Here is a 14,164-nt window from a genome sequence, read left to right as displayed (position 1 = left end):
AGCACCCATATGACAGCTCACAATGGTCTGTAGCTACAGTTTCAGGAAATCCAGTGCCCTCTTCTGACCTCTGAGGGCACATCTACTCATGGGGTGCACAGACATATAAGGACAACACACCCGTACACATAAAATAAAATGACAATAAAAACCTTCATTTAGGCACATGCACTGGGTTAAGTGTGTAATAGACTTTAAGCATATTCCCCTAACCCCTTCTCTTCTCATCCTTCCTTTCCCCAGTAGTCCTCCTATTCTCTTAAGTAGGTTTTAATACTTATTTTTGAGGTTGTCTAAGTTTATGTATTTGTCTACTTAAGGTCATTTGCATGAACCAGGGTGGGAGTTTATTTGCTAGATCAAGACCAACTTTCCATCAGAGACACCTCTAAGGAATATGACTCTCGATGTCCCAACAGCAATTATCTGCTGAGAGCTCCCTGGGGATCTATTATCTAGGAAGGGTATTTCCATTCAAACTATTTTCCTTTTTTTTTTTTTTTTTTTAATAAAGATTCTTTCACAAAGTAAGTATTCCCCTTGCCCTCATCATTGGAATAAATGTCAATTTAAATATACTCATCTACAGACTTGAACTAGGATTCTCATATGAGAGAAAACTTTCAGCATTTCCCCTGTACACCTTTCATGTCACACATTCATATGGTATTTTCTGTGTGTATATAAAATCTAGACACCATAAATGAGAGAAAACATTAAATTAGTCTTTCTGATGTTGACTTGATTTAATCTGATTGTCTCTAGTTGTACCCATCAACACTTAGACAGGTCACTTATGAATCAGCTTTAGCCTTTGTCTTATTTAATGTTTTATTGTTGTAAAGATACACCATGACCAAGGCAGCTCTTATAAAGGGAAGCATTTACTTGGGACTAGCTGATGGTTTCAGAGGTTTAGTCCTCATGGTAGGAAGTATGGCACTGTGCAGGCAGACGTGGTGCTGAAGAAGGAGTTGAATGTTCTACATCTTCATCCACATGCAGCAGAAGGAGACTGTATATCACACTGGGCATAGTTTGAGCAGATGAGACCTCAAAGCCCAAACTTCCGAATACATTGTATAGGGTATCTGCACAACTTCCTAATTCTCCAGTATATGTGGGTGTTTGTAAATGTCTTGACTTATTAAGGAGATTATCTGGATTGTCCTTTCAAGTTCTCAATCAATGGAATACTATACAGCAATAAGAGGGTGACCTACACAATGCCACAGATGAATCTCACAGACATTATTTAGAGTAAAAGAAGACATGGACAAAAGAGCACACATTATATCATTCTGTTCATATATAAGTAAAGAACAGAGACTAAAAATAGTAGTTATGTCTTGAGGCTGACAAGTATAGGCTGGGAAGAAACATAAAGACATCCCTGGATGCTGGAATGATTTGAAATCCCAATATAGACGGTGGCTATGGAAACATACTGAGCAGATACTGGTACACTGTGCCCTGTATGCGTGTGGCAAGAAACTGAGGCATGCCTTTCTAAAGAATCCATTCTAATGGGAAAGGCATTATTGACAACTAACATTGGTCGTGCATTGGCATAGTGTGGACAAACAGGAAGTCTAAGGATGAGGAGTCAATGGCTCAGCTAAGAACAGTAAGGCACTTGGTTAGGGGAAGGGGTTAAAAAGAACCTGGAGAACGCATCAGTCTATTCAGAGGTCAGGAAAGGAGAGACTGAGTTGTGTCTGAAAACTTAGAGCTAGTGAGGTGCTCAGTTAGTGTAATGCTGATATGGGATGTATGTAACTCTGGGTTGGATTCTAGCACCACGAACAACTTGGTACAGGCCTGGAATCCAGGTCATTCTGAGTTACATGCTAAGTCCATGCCAAAAGAAGCAAGTTAGAGGGGAACAGATCAGGGTGAAGCATGGAAGCTGTTGATGTCAGTGGGAAGATGCCTTTGTTCACTCAATGGGGAAGTATTGTTTCTAAGGACAAAGGGAAGCCGATAGCCTGGTTTTAGTCAGGAGGGAATTAGACTTAGATTTTAGGGAATGACTCTGGGAGGGGAACTAGAGAGGCCCTTGCAAGGTGGTCCAGGGTCAAGCCCAGGCTGGGTAAGAGGCCAGGAGCTAGGAAAAGCCTACTGTAGCTGGAGAGGATGATAAAAGGAGAGACCTTGGGTTGGCAGAAGTGCCGAGAGGGGAAGAGGCAGGATTCTTCTTCACTTCCTCCATTTTGACACGATCAGGTACAACGTTCGGTATTTGTTAACTCAACGTAAGCCTACACATAAATGTGGGGAGTCACTTCATTTGAGAAAATGCCTTCATCAGATTGCCCATAGGTAAATCTGTGAGGGCGTTTTCCTAATTAGCAAGGGATAGGATCCAGGTTACTGGGAATGGTGCCAGCCCTGAGCTGTGTAAGAGACTGGGTAAGCACTGGGTAAGCAGTGTTCCTCCACTGCCTCTCCTTCCCTCAGTGGAATGTTTAACTTCAGTAGACTCTTCCCCTACCAAATTGCCTTAGGTCATAGCGTCTTTCTCACAGTTAGAAAAACAGTTAGGGAAGGCCCTTAGCTGTACAGAAGACTTGGCGCCCATACTGTTGTTTGATTTGGACCTTGAACTTCTAGGGTGACTTTATTCATGACTTTACTCTTTTCTAGAAGGAGCTCTGTACTTTTGGAAAGTCTTTCTAGGCTGGCAGCACTGTTGCTGTGAACCAGCTATGAATGGGATGATTTGGTGTGTGTGTGTGTGTGTGTGTGTGTGTGTGTGTGTGTGTGTGTGTGTGTGTTGCATTGGTAACAAAGAAACAACTAGAGTATTTCTTCAATATATTAAATCCTCCAAGTTTTCCTCATCCCCCTCCGGACCAAGCAAGCTTTTTTTCGTTCCAAAGGAGTTAAGAAGGCTGGAGCTATTTCTCAACATACATTATCTCAGGTAGTTTGGCAATGGTGTAATTCGAGGAACCCCATTCCCTGCCCAGGAACCTTCTCCTCTGAAATATTCTGGTCAGGAGTTGGGCACAGAGCATGGAGCCTTATACACCTTTGTGTCTTAGGTGGGATGGTGGAGAAAGCAAGATATTTATAATCAGCTGGGAACAAACCGAATACAAGAAGAACTTTGCAGATCTGTCCATCTGCAAATCCAGAAAGGGCGGGACTGGGGAGGGAGCTCTGGCTCTCCTCCAACCTATCGGAAACTCCTCTCCTTGGATCTGAAAAGGAGTTAGATGCAAAGAGCGTTCTTCAGTGAACACCGTTGGTGCCTGGACTAGGCTCTGGCTGATCCTGCTGAATAGAACCCCGAGAGGGCTGCGGTGCTGCAGGGTACTGGGAGTGCGCTGCAGAGAAGCTCTGCACAGCGGTGGTGGCGGCGGCGGCAGCGGAAGCGGCGACAGGACAAGGCGCGGCGGTGCAGGTGTGCCTAAGGGAGAGCGACTGCCTCCGTTGGGATCCCCAGGGGCCGCGTTAGCCTGAGCTATCCAGAGACCCACCCGACGGTGCTCTGTCACGGAAGCGCTCGCTGCGGATTTTCCACCCAGGTAGGGGACGGTGATCCTCGAGGCGGTGCTCGGCTCCCAGGCCTGGCTGGGTGCGGTTGTTGGGAAAAGCCTCAAAGGACAGCCGAGTTGGAAAGCAGCGCACCGAAAAGCGAAAAGCTAGTACTTGCTGCTGCTTCCGGCTGCTGCGCGCTCCTTTGAACGTGGCTTTCCCCAGGACTTGAAGTGGAGGCACATGAACTATTGGCGCGGTAAATAGTTTCTTAACTTGGGCTACTGACATTTATAGCTGCTTTCCACATGCTTCCTGGGCATTGCTTTAGTTTCGACCTTACTTCTCCTAGACTGGCTTCTTCTCAAAGAAAGGATTAAATACATACCTACACCTGCTGGCTCTGGACTGGGGTTAGTGTGTGTTTCTCTGTGTGGAGGGCGCCCTCCGCGGGCGTGGGAGCTGTTTCTTAGGGTTTTGTTTCTGGATGGATTTTAGCGCAAGAAAAAGAACGTTTGTTTTGCAGGGATGGGTGAGCAAATGCGGTTAGCTAGGGAGGAGCAAGGCGCTGCTGTTCCCTTGGCAGACTGGTTGTAGACTGCATCTGTCCAGGTGCAGCAGATCGGCTACCCAACCGCCTTTATTATCCTGAAATCTCAACTGCATACAGGCTCCAGTTAAAGGTAACTTGATGCCATGTGTTGGGTAAGGGTGGGGCGCTGGGAGGATGCTTGCTGGTCCCTAAGCCTGTTTGGAAGGTGAATGTGGGTGGCCCTCCCTCAGGGAAGGGCAGGTGAGGGAAGAGAGGTGTGTGGATGGTGAAGAGCTAGACATTGCAGCCAGTTCGGTGGTCTCTTCTATGCTTTCCCTGTGCAGAAGAGGCGACTTGTTCTGCTTGCTAGAAGATGCTGTTGGTATGGTGAGGCACAATCTGCATCTTCCCTGAGTCACCAAATACTTGCCCAACGGTTTATGGGTCAGAGGTGGGACTGATCCTTAGGGATGAAGAGGTGATGGAAACAAAATCCTAACATGGCACAAGCTAACACCCAGTGGGGGACAAACACCTGTAGTAAGAAGGTGTGATTCAGGGATGGTGGTGTGAGAAGAGTGGAAGGTTGCAGAGAGGAAAAGGTAATTTTAAAAAAAGGCCCCCAGGGGGCTTAACAGGGAGTGAATTTGTTTTCTGATCTCTTGGTCTTGAATATCCTACAACTCCCTCCCAGCCCACCACCATCACTGCTGATGGGAAGGCAGAGATGGTGCTTGCAGAAGACTAGTGTGAACCAGGCACTCTTTTTTTTTTCCTGTTTTTTTTTTAAACAACTTTATTTTACAAAACAAAGATAAATGTACAGATTTTAAACATTTTTTGCTTAAAATTATACATTTTTTGTCAGTACTTTTTTCAAATTTTAACATAATTTTTATATAAAACTATATGAATATATTTTTTAGTCAGTACTTGATTTTTTTCAAGGTTTGGTTGTATGCCTTGAAAACTTAATAGTTACAATGAGCTAAAGTACATGTAAAACAAAATGTAACATGGAAATAGTTAAAGTTTTCTTGTTTTGTAAATTTTGTTTTGCTTTGTTTTGTTTTCTTTATTTCTTGGACTTCATACAGTCTGTGAGTTGTTTCTGGGGTAGTGCAAGCCTCTGGGGTTAGTATCCCACTATCAGTGACTGCATATTATGTCTGTTCTTTTGTGACTGGGTTATCTCACTCAGGATGATATTCTCTAGATGCAACCATTTTCTTAAGAATTTGGTTAAGTCATTGTTTCTGGTGGCTGAGTAGTATTCCATTGTGTATATGTACCACAATTTTTGTATCCATTCATCTTCTGAAGGACATCTGAACCAGGCACTCTTGAAGGCAGCACCGAGGGCAAAGCACACCAATGTAGGTTGGGGTTTTACCTTTATTCTCGTGAGAAGTATTTTCCCCAAATTTCTGGACTCTGAAATATTGAAATAGTATTTCACAAAGGCAGGGACTCTGGAAAATTTTAAGGGAGTTTCAGTGTAGAACAACTTCTGGTTCCCCGTCCTCCTCCTCCTTTTCCTTCTGCTCCTCCTCCTGCTCTTCCTCCTGCTCCTTTTCTCCTGCTCCTCCTCTTGCTCTTCCTCCTCTTGCTCCTCCTCCTGCTCCTCCTCCTGTTCTTCCTCCTCTTGCTTCTCCTCCTTTTCCTGATCCTCCTCCTGCTTCTCCTCCTCCTCCTCCTCCTCCTCTTCTTCTTCCTCCTTCTCCTCCCTGGTTGTTCATGCTTCAGTACAGCCCAGGACAACTCTGACCCAGTTTGTCCCCCATGGTGGAAAAAAAGGAAAGGTAAAGTTGTTACCATCCCTCTACTCTAGGAGAGGAACATTTATCCTTAGGGTTAATTCCTGTGGGACAAAAAACAGACAGTTTTGGTGGGTTATTCCTCTTGCCACAGGTGTGCCTTACAAGCATTTTGCAATTGAAACCATCAGGTATTTTAACAATAATCTCACACACCTACCTGTAGGTAGTGTGGCTTTGGCTTTTCTAAGAGTTCTGGTGTGGGTCTTAGGCAAGTATCTTAGCCTTTCTTTGAGCCTTGATTCCATCATCTGGAAAATGGAATCAATGGCAATGTCATGATAACTATATAATGCACAAGTATTTGTTCATTGTCGAACAATTATCATATATTAATCATCTGACATGAGGTCACTATTGAAGAACTGAAAGTTTGTTTATTGAGTACCTACTATGTGCCAGGCACTTCTATATGTGGCAACTATAGCATTGAGCAAACTCTGTGTGTGTGTGTGTGTGTGTTTTAATGACCAAAAAATATATATCCCAGGAGAAAAATAAATTAGAATAAGAAGCATGAGGAGTGTTGCAATGTTTGGAGAGGGTTTGGTGTCTGTCTGTCTGCCTACTGTCTATCTGTTTGTCTATAATTATCATTATTTCTATCATCTATTTGCCTATTTTATTTCATATCTATCTATTATCTATTATCTACTTTTCATCTCTATCATCTATCTCTTTCATATCTATCTATCTATCTGTCTGTCTGTCTGTTTATCTATCTATCTATCTATCTATCTATCTATCTATCTATCTATCTATTTTTTTCTGTCTATCTATGCAGTCAAAGAGATCCTTGACAACAAGGGCAACTTGACCAACTCTGGGGAAAGCCAGCAGTGAGTAGAGTAACAGAATCTGCAAAAGCCTGAGACAAGAGGCAAACACATTCATAAGAGAACAAGAAAGAGACCCGGGAAGCCGAGTTGTGTGAATGAGAGGGATGGTGGTGGGAACTGAGGAGAACATGAAAAGGTCATTGTTGTCTTGCTTTATGATTTATGTTTATATATTTGCCTCTAAGACTCAGTACTGATTTCTTGTTTAAGGACTCGACTCAGTTTCTGAGCTCCATGTTTAAAAGAACGTTATTTGGTAGGAAGTGGTACGTGTGCAATTCAAAACATGATCTAATGCAGCAAGCCAGAGAGATACATCTCTGCAAGGCAAACAGGGACTGAGGAGAGAGTTCAATGGCTCAGATTCCTATCACCCAGATGGAGGACAGTGCTTGCACATGTTTCTTTTCCAGATGAACCAGAGTCACCTTTGGTGAACAGTCTGCAGGTGCTGTCCTCACTAACCCACGTTTCTCTTCTTTGGCAAGAATCTCTGTGATTATGGAAAGGATTGGGATGATGTGGAAATATACTGACCTTCAGTGCACGATGAAGTGCATTTATGTATGGCTGGATGGCGAATTTATTTAGGGCTTCCATCCAGACACTTAATATAAAGAGCACAGCCTGCTGCTTTGTCCTTTGGAGAAAGCAGTGTTTGGGGATCTGAGGACTCTATCAGCTCTCTGTGGTGCAGCAAGCCTACTGCAGTGTTCCATGAGTAAAATGAGGGGGGGGTTGTTGATGGCTGAAAACCTAGTGAAAGCATCTGTGAACTAGGATGTCGGGAGGCTGGGTAAAGGTCAGGGTGGCTGGCTGGCTATCATCCACTTCATCTCAGAAGAGAACATTTACTTCTGCACATTTTTCCTATCCAAGGTCTTAGTTATACTCTTTAGTCTCAGAAACCTGATCTGTCTCTCTGGGCGATGTCAGAGTGGCTTTGTTCATCTGCATGCCACGTTATTGATCTCAGTGTGGGAGACACTGCATTCTATGGCTAGTGTATGTAATTTCTGCATACCTCCATCATGTTATCCAAGGTACAGAATGCTGGCTGTTCAAGATCTGCTTAGGAGAGATACCTGAAGAACTGGTCACACACTTGAAGCTTTGACTTAAAAGGCTACAGAATAAACCACCCTCAAACACAGTGACCTTAAACAACCAGCGTTTATTGTTTTTTCTCATGTGTAAGGAGTGGCCAAGAGATCTGAGTTGTATTTGTTTGATCTCTGTCAAGCTTGTTCATGTGACTTGGCTCTGTTGATGGAGAGTCTGAAAAAAAATGGCTGCTTTGGGATGACCTGAACTGGTATGACTTGGTACTGACCATGCTTGTCCCTCATCTATTCCCAGTAGAGCTGCGCATGTCCACATGGCAAAGGCAGAGAGCCAGGAGAAAGCGAAAGTGTGTGGGTTGGGGATGTAGCTCAGTAGAATGCTTGCCTAGCATGCACAGAGCCCTAGATTTGGTCTCCATTACCAAATAAACTGGGCATGGTGATACATGTGTGAAATCTCAACAGTTGGAAGCAGAAGAAGAACAAAGGAAAAAAGAAAGATGATGGAAGTGTGTTTGGTCTTTCTAAGTCTAAACTTATAGCTGACACACCATTCTTGATTCTCATTTATCAACAAACACAGTATACAAGGAAGCCTGTGTGAAGGTGTAAAGAAACAGAGTCCATGTCTTCAGTAGATCTTAGCCAAAAAGACTGAGGAGCAATTAGATTCAGTATTGCAAAGAGCAGGGTACAATGAGGGGGAGAATTTGGAACGTTTGGATCTTAATACTTAAGGTTCCCTTGGGCATGGAGGGGAGAAGGGTTCAGAAGCCCCTAGATGAGGAGCTATGCACAGTTGGTAGGGAGTCAGTCTTAAGGGCGTGGTTCCTATAGGTCATCTGTGCTCTACTGGATGGCCCTATACTGGAAATGACATGGGCAGCACATATTGGACTGAGATAGAGAAAGGCAGTTGTGTATGCTCACACACACATACACAGAGCAAACATGAAGTAGTAGGGAGGGGTTGGGTATAGGCATTGGAGCTGAGAATAGTTAGGGGAATAGAGAGGTGAATATGATCAAAATGCATTGTATGAATGGATGCAAGTCTCAAAGAGTTAAAGAAACACATTAAAAACTAAGTTCTCGTGGCTAGATCTCCTTTCTTTATGGATCCAATTAGAATGAATGAATGATGCTGCGGCAATCGTTCGTGATGGTCTTTTTTCTGTATTTATAGGCATCTTTAGACAGTCATCCACTCAATCTTTATTGGGTGGTCTTTAATGCCAGACATGTCATAGGCAGAACATGCAGCAGTTAAGCATTATTGCAAGCTGTATACCATGAAGCATTCATTCTAGTTGGGGAGGCAAATCTATAAATGCACGAGTAAATGTGTACCTCGTTAGGCAGTTAAGGAACAAACAGGGAGAGGAGGAGAAAGATATTTGAATGGGGTTGAGAAGATGCTGCAAAGTAAAGGGTGGGAATCAGGTAACTGATTGGTCCTGCCGCAACAGAGTGCTGGCACACTTCAGGAACAGGAAGTCAGTCTCTATAGAAAGGACTGGATGAGAAACAGTGGACACAATAGTATCCTGAAGTCAGATAATTCGGGACTTTGAGTGGACTTGGGCTTTGACAGAGATGAAAAGCCCTGGAAATTTCTGAGCACAGGCTGCTTTATCTCATCACTGGAGCTTTAGAGCTCAGACTAAGGAAGTCAGACAGGATGCTACTGCTGTGATCTGGGTAACAGATGATGGTGGTCTGGATCGGATGGAATGGTGGTTGTGATACTGAAAAGCAATCAAGTTCTGCGTATAATTGGTGGGAGAGCAGACACTATTTGTTATGAGTTACACAAGAAAAGAAGATTCATTATTTTTTGGTAAGGGGCAGGATAAATTAGCCATTATTTCTATTAAATATGAGCCACTGGAGAGCCAATGGAGAAGTCAAGTTCATAAATGTATTTAGAGTTCAGGGAAGAAGCCCAGGAGGGAGACTTCAGTCCCAACAACACCAGCACTGTCTTTATTTGTCCCCTCAATGAGCTGAGTCACTGCTATGTGGCCAGGGTCCAGAATTCCGCCAGCATGTGCTCAGTGAGTGTCCGCAGGGAGAAGGAAAGGAACAGTTTCATTCGAGGTAACTGCAAATGCTTGTTCTGGTGGGGCTTTGAAGTGCAACTCCATGAAGAGGTTCTATTTCTCCTCAAGGTCTTATGGGCAACTTACTATGTAGGACTTGGGGAATGAAAACAGGCCTTAAATGTGAAGGTTTCAATTGCTTATGTCTTATAGAAAGCAACAAGGTAGGGAAGAGAAACACGTGGAAACCAAAAAATAGCTCAGACTCTCTCTCTCTCTCACACACACACACACAAATCTTCCAGGGAGAAGTGGCTAAAATTCTGGGGTGTGATGTTCTTGGATTATTATTGTACTGCTTTTAATTTGAGATGAAGCAGGAGCAGTAAGGAAGAATTTTGGAAGGAGGAGAAAGTTATTTTAGTCAACTTATGCTGAGTGAAAGCATGTCACCAGCTTACTTGAAAAATCCCACCTCTACAGTATTTTGCATAATGTGTTTCTGTTTATAAAAGGAGAGACATAGGCAGCCTTTATTAGTGGAAAATGAGAAGGTTGGAAGGGGTTTCATCCCAGGTTATGTGCTGCTCAATGACTCCTCAGGGATTGGCTAATTTGGGGTGAGCATCAGTTTTGTTTGTAATATCTGGGGTAGGAGGACTGGAATAAGAAAAGAGAGGTACTGTAATTGAATGTGAATTTGTGTGTGTGTGTGTGTGTGTGTGTGTGTGTGTGTGTGTGTGATGTATATTTGTCTATGTGGGAATGCACGGTTGCAGAGGACAGAGGAGGATGTTGGGTGTCCTTCTTAGTCACTCATTATCATAGTCCTTTCAGATACCATCTTGCCCTGGAGACTGGTGGCCTGAAAATCCTAGAGATGTCTCATCTCTAATCCCCACAGAGCTATGGTTATAGGTGTTCCTGGGGCCATGCCCAGCTCTCTATGTAGGAGCTGGGATCCAAACTTAGATCTTTAAGTTTGCACAGCAAATGCCCTTACCCGTGAGTTATCTCTGAATCCGACTTTTGATCTTTCTGCCTCAGCTTTCTGCAAACATTATCCTTCTTTTTTTTTTTTGAAAAGAATTAAGTAACAATTGTCTCTAATATCGTGGTGATCGCAAACTGCCTCAGGACTTAGTGTCCTTTAGGACACCACATCTTTCCTCCTGCATCCATGTTAGGGACGGGAAAGCATGAGGCTCAGAGACACAAGCACCTTTATACAACCACATTTCCTTTTCCATCACCTCTGCACAGCTATAGGACAAGTTGGTTTTTCCTGACTTGTAGCTCAGCTGTCCAGTGGGTGAAACAGACTGTACAGTGTGGTAGCTGTGTATTACCTCTGTTGTCATCCTTGTGTGGTCAGCAAGTGACAGAAACTCCAGGCTTCTAGGACTGCTGTAGGTAGGAGGGTGTCACAGTTCTGATCTTTCCATGGTGGAAGTGCTAACGACTTCACTAAGGAGAAGGAAGAGAACCTGCTCTGAGTAATGAGAGCTGTCCATCATTCCTTGCGAGTGGGCTGGCTTTGGTTTAGGGAAAAGTTGAGCAGATTCCTTTTCAGGTCTGGAAAATGTCCAAGGGAGTAAAAGGCCTGAGATGAATTAGATCTTTTTAAAATATGAGTATTCTCTATATTTACATGTCAAATATTATCCCCTTCCTTCCCCTCCCATTCCTCTCTCCCTTCCCCTCCCCTTGCTTCCATGAAGCTTCCTCTCCCAATAACCCCCTCTATCTCAGCACGTTGGCATTTCCCTACACTGGGAAAACATACATTCAGTGGATCAAAGGCTTCTTAGCCCACTGATGCCAGACAATACTGTCCTCTGCTACATATGCAACTGGAGCCATGGGTCTCTCCATATGTACTCATTGGTTGGTATTTTAGTACCTGGGAGCTCTGGAGGGTATGGTTGGTTGATAATTTTGTTCTTTCCATGGAGTTGCAACCCACCTCAGCTCCTTCAGGCCTTTCTCTAGCTACTTCATTGGGGTCCTCGTGTTCAGTCCAATGGTTATCTGCAAGCATCCTCAACTGTATCAGTATGACTCTGGCAGAGCTTCTGGCTCCTGCCAGTAAACACTTTTTGGCATCATCAATAGTGTTTGGGTTTGGTGGCTGCATAGGGGTGGATCCCTAGGTGAGGCAGTCTCTGAGTGATCTTTTCTTCAATCTCCACTCCTTTATTTGTCTGTTTATTTCCTCCCATGAATGTTTTGTTCTCCCTTTTATGAAGGACTAAGGCATTTGCATTCTGGCCTTCTTTCTTTTTGAGCTTCATAAAGTCTGTGAATTGTTTCTTGGGTATTCCAAGCTTTTTGGGGTAGTATCTGCTTATTATTAACTGTTCTTTTGTGACTCGGATACATCACTCAGGATGACATTATCTAGTTCCACCCATTTGCCTAGGAATTTCATTAAGTCCTTGTTTCTAATAGATAAGTAATACTCATTTGTGTAAATGGACCACAATTTATGTATTTATTCCTCTGCTGAAGGACATCTGTGAGATTCTTTCTAGCTTCTGGTTATTATAAATAAGGCTGCTGTGAACATGGTAGAGCATGTGTCCTTGTTATATGTTGGAGTGTCCTTTGGGTATATGCCCAAGAGTGGCATATCTGGGTCCTCAGGTAGTGTTATGTCTAATTTTCTGAGGAACTGCCAGACTGATTTCCAGAGTGATTGTACCTGCCTGAAAGCCCACCAACAATGGAGGGGTGTTCCTTTTTCTCCACATCTTCGCCAGCATCTGCTGTCACTTGAGTTTTTGATTTTAGATATTCTGACTGGTGTGAGGTAAAATCTCAGGGTTGTTTTGATTTGCATTTCCCTGATGACTAGGGATGCTGAACATTTCTTTAGGTGCTTCTCAGCCATTTTATATTCTTCAGTTGAGAATTCTTTGTTTAGTTCTGCACCCCGTTTTTAAATAGAATTATTTGATTCTCTGGAGTCTAACTTCTTGAGTTCTTTGAATATATTGGATATTAGCCTTCTATCAGATGTAGGATTAATAGAGATACTTTCCCAATCTGTTGGTTGCCTTTTTGTCCTCAAAGAACAGTGTTCTTTGCTTTACAGAAGCTTTGCAATTTCATGAGATCCCATTTGTCGATTCTTGATCTTAGAGCACAAGCTATTGATGTTCTGTTCAGGAAAATTCCCCCTGTGCCTATTAGTTTCAGTTTACCTGGTTTTATGTGAAGGTCTTTGATACACTTGGACTTGAGCTTTGTACAAAGAAATAAGAATGGATCAATTTGGATTTTTCTGCGTTCTGAGTGCCAGTTGAACCAACACCATTTATTGATGATTCTGTACTTTTTCCATTGAATGATTTTAGCTCCTTTGTCAAAGATCAAGTGACCAGAGGTGTGTGGGTTCATTTCTGGGTCTTCAATTCTGTTCCTTTGATCTACCTGCCTTTCTCTGTACCAATACCATGAAGTTTTTTTTTTTTTTTTAATCACAATTGCTCTGTAATACAGCTTGAAGTCAGAGATGGTTATTCCCCAGAAATTCTTTTATTGTTGGGAATAGTTTTCGATATCCTGGGTTCTTTTTATTATTCCAAATGAATTTGCAAATTGCTCTTTCTAACTCTATGAAGAATTGAGTTTGAATTTTGATGGGGATTGTATTGAGTCTGTAGGTTGCTTTTGACAAGATGGCCATTTTTACGCTATTAATCCTGCTAATCCATGAGCACTGAAGATTTGTCCATCTTCTGAGATCTTCTTCGATTTCTTTCTTCAGACTTGATGTTTTTGTCATCCAGATATTTCACTTGCTTGGTTAGAGTCACACCAAGGTATTTATATTATTTTTGACTATTGTGAAGGGTGTTGCTTACCTAATTTCTTTCTCAGCCTGTTTATCCTTTGAGTAGTGGATAGCTACTGATTTGTTTGAGTTAATTTTGATTCAGCAATTTAGCTGACATTGTTTATCAGCTGTAGGAGTTCTCTGGTGCAGTTTTTGGGTTATTTAAGTATACTATCATATCATTTGCAAATAGTGATGTTTTGACTTCTTCCTTTCCAATTTGTATCCCTTTGACTTTCTTTTGCTGTCTAATATCTCTGAGTAGTACTTCCAGTACTACTATATTAAACAGGTAAGGGGAGAGTGGGCAGCCTTGTCTATTCCCTAAATTAAGTGAGATTGCTTCAAATTTCTCACCATTTAGTTTGATGTTGGTTACTGGTTTGCTGTATATTGCTTTTACTATGTTTAGAAATGGGTCTTTTATTCCTGACCTTTCTAAGACTTTTAACATGAAGGGGTGTTGAATTTTGTCAAATGCTTTCTCAGCATCTAATGAGATGATCATGTTTTGCCCCCCTTTGAGTTTGTTTATATATAGTGAAC

General features: G+C 42.7%; 1 protein-coding gene across 1 annotated transcript in view; it reads left to right on the top strand.

Annotated features, from left to right (window-relative positions):
* Nucleotides 1-9,773: 9,773 nt before the first annotated feature.
* SV2B (synaptic vesicle glycoprotein 2B) overlaps nt 9,774-14,164 on the top strand; it is a 170,081-nt gene continuing 165,690 nt past the window's right edge. Inside the window, exon 1 of the mRNA XM_080913689.1 lies at nt 9,774-9,835. The gene's annotated coding sequence lies outside the window, so the exon portion shown is untranslated. The remainder of the gene's footprint in view (nt 9,836-14,164) is intronic.

The sequence above is a fragment of the Micromys minutus genome (assembly GCF_963924665.1).
Source record: "Micromys minutus genome assembly, chromosome: 3".
NCBI classification, from domain to species: Eukaryota; Metazoa; Chordata; class Mammalia; order Rodentia; family Muridae; genus Micromys; species Micromys minutus.
Note: the sequence above shows the minus strand (reverse complement) of the source record. Positions and strands in the feature narration are given on the sequence as shown.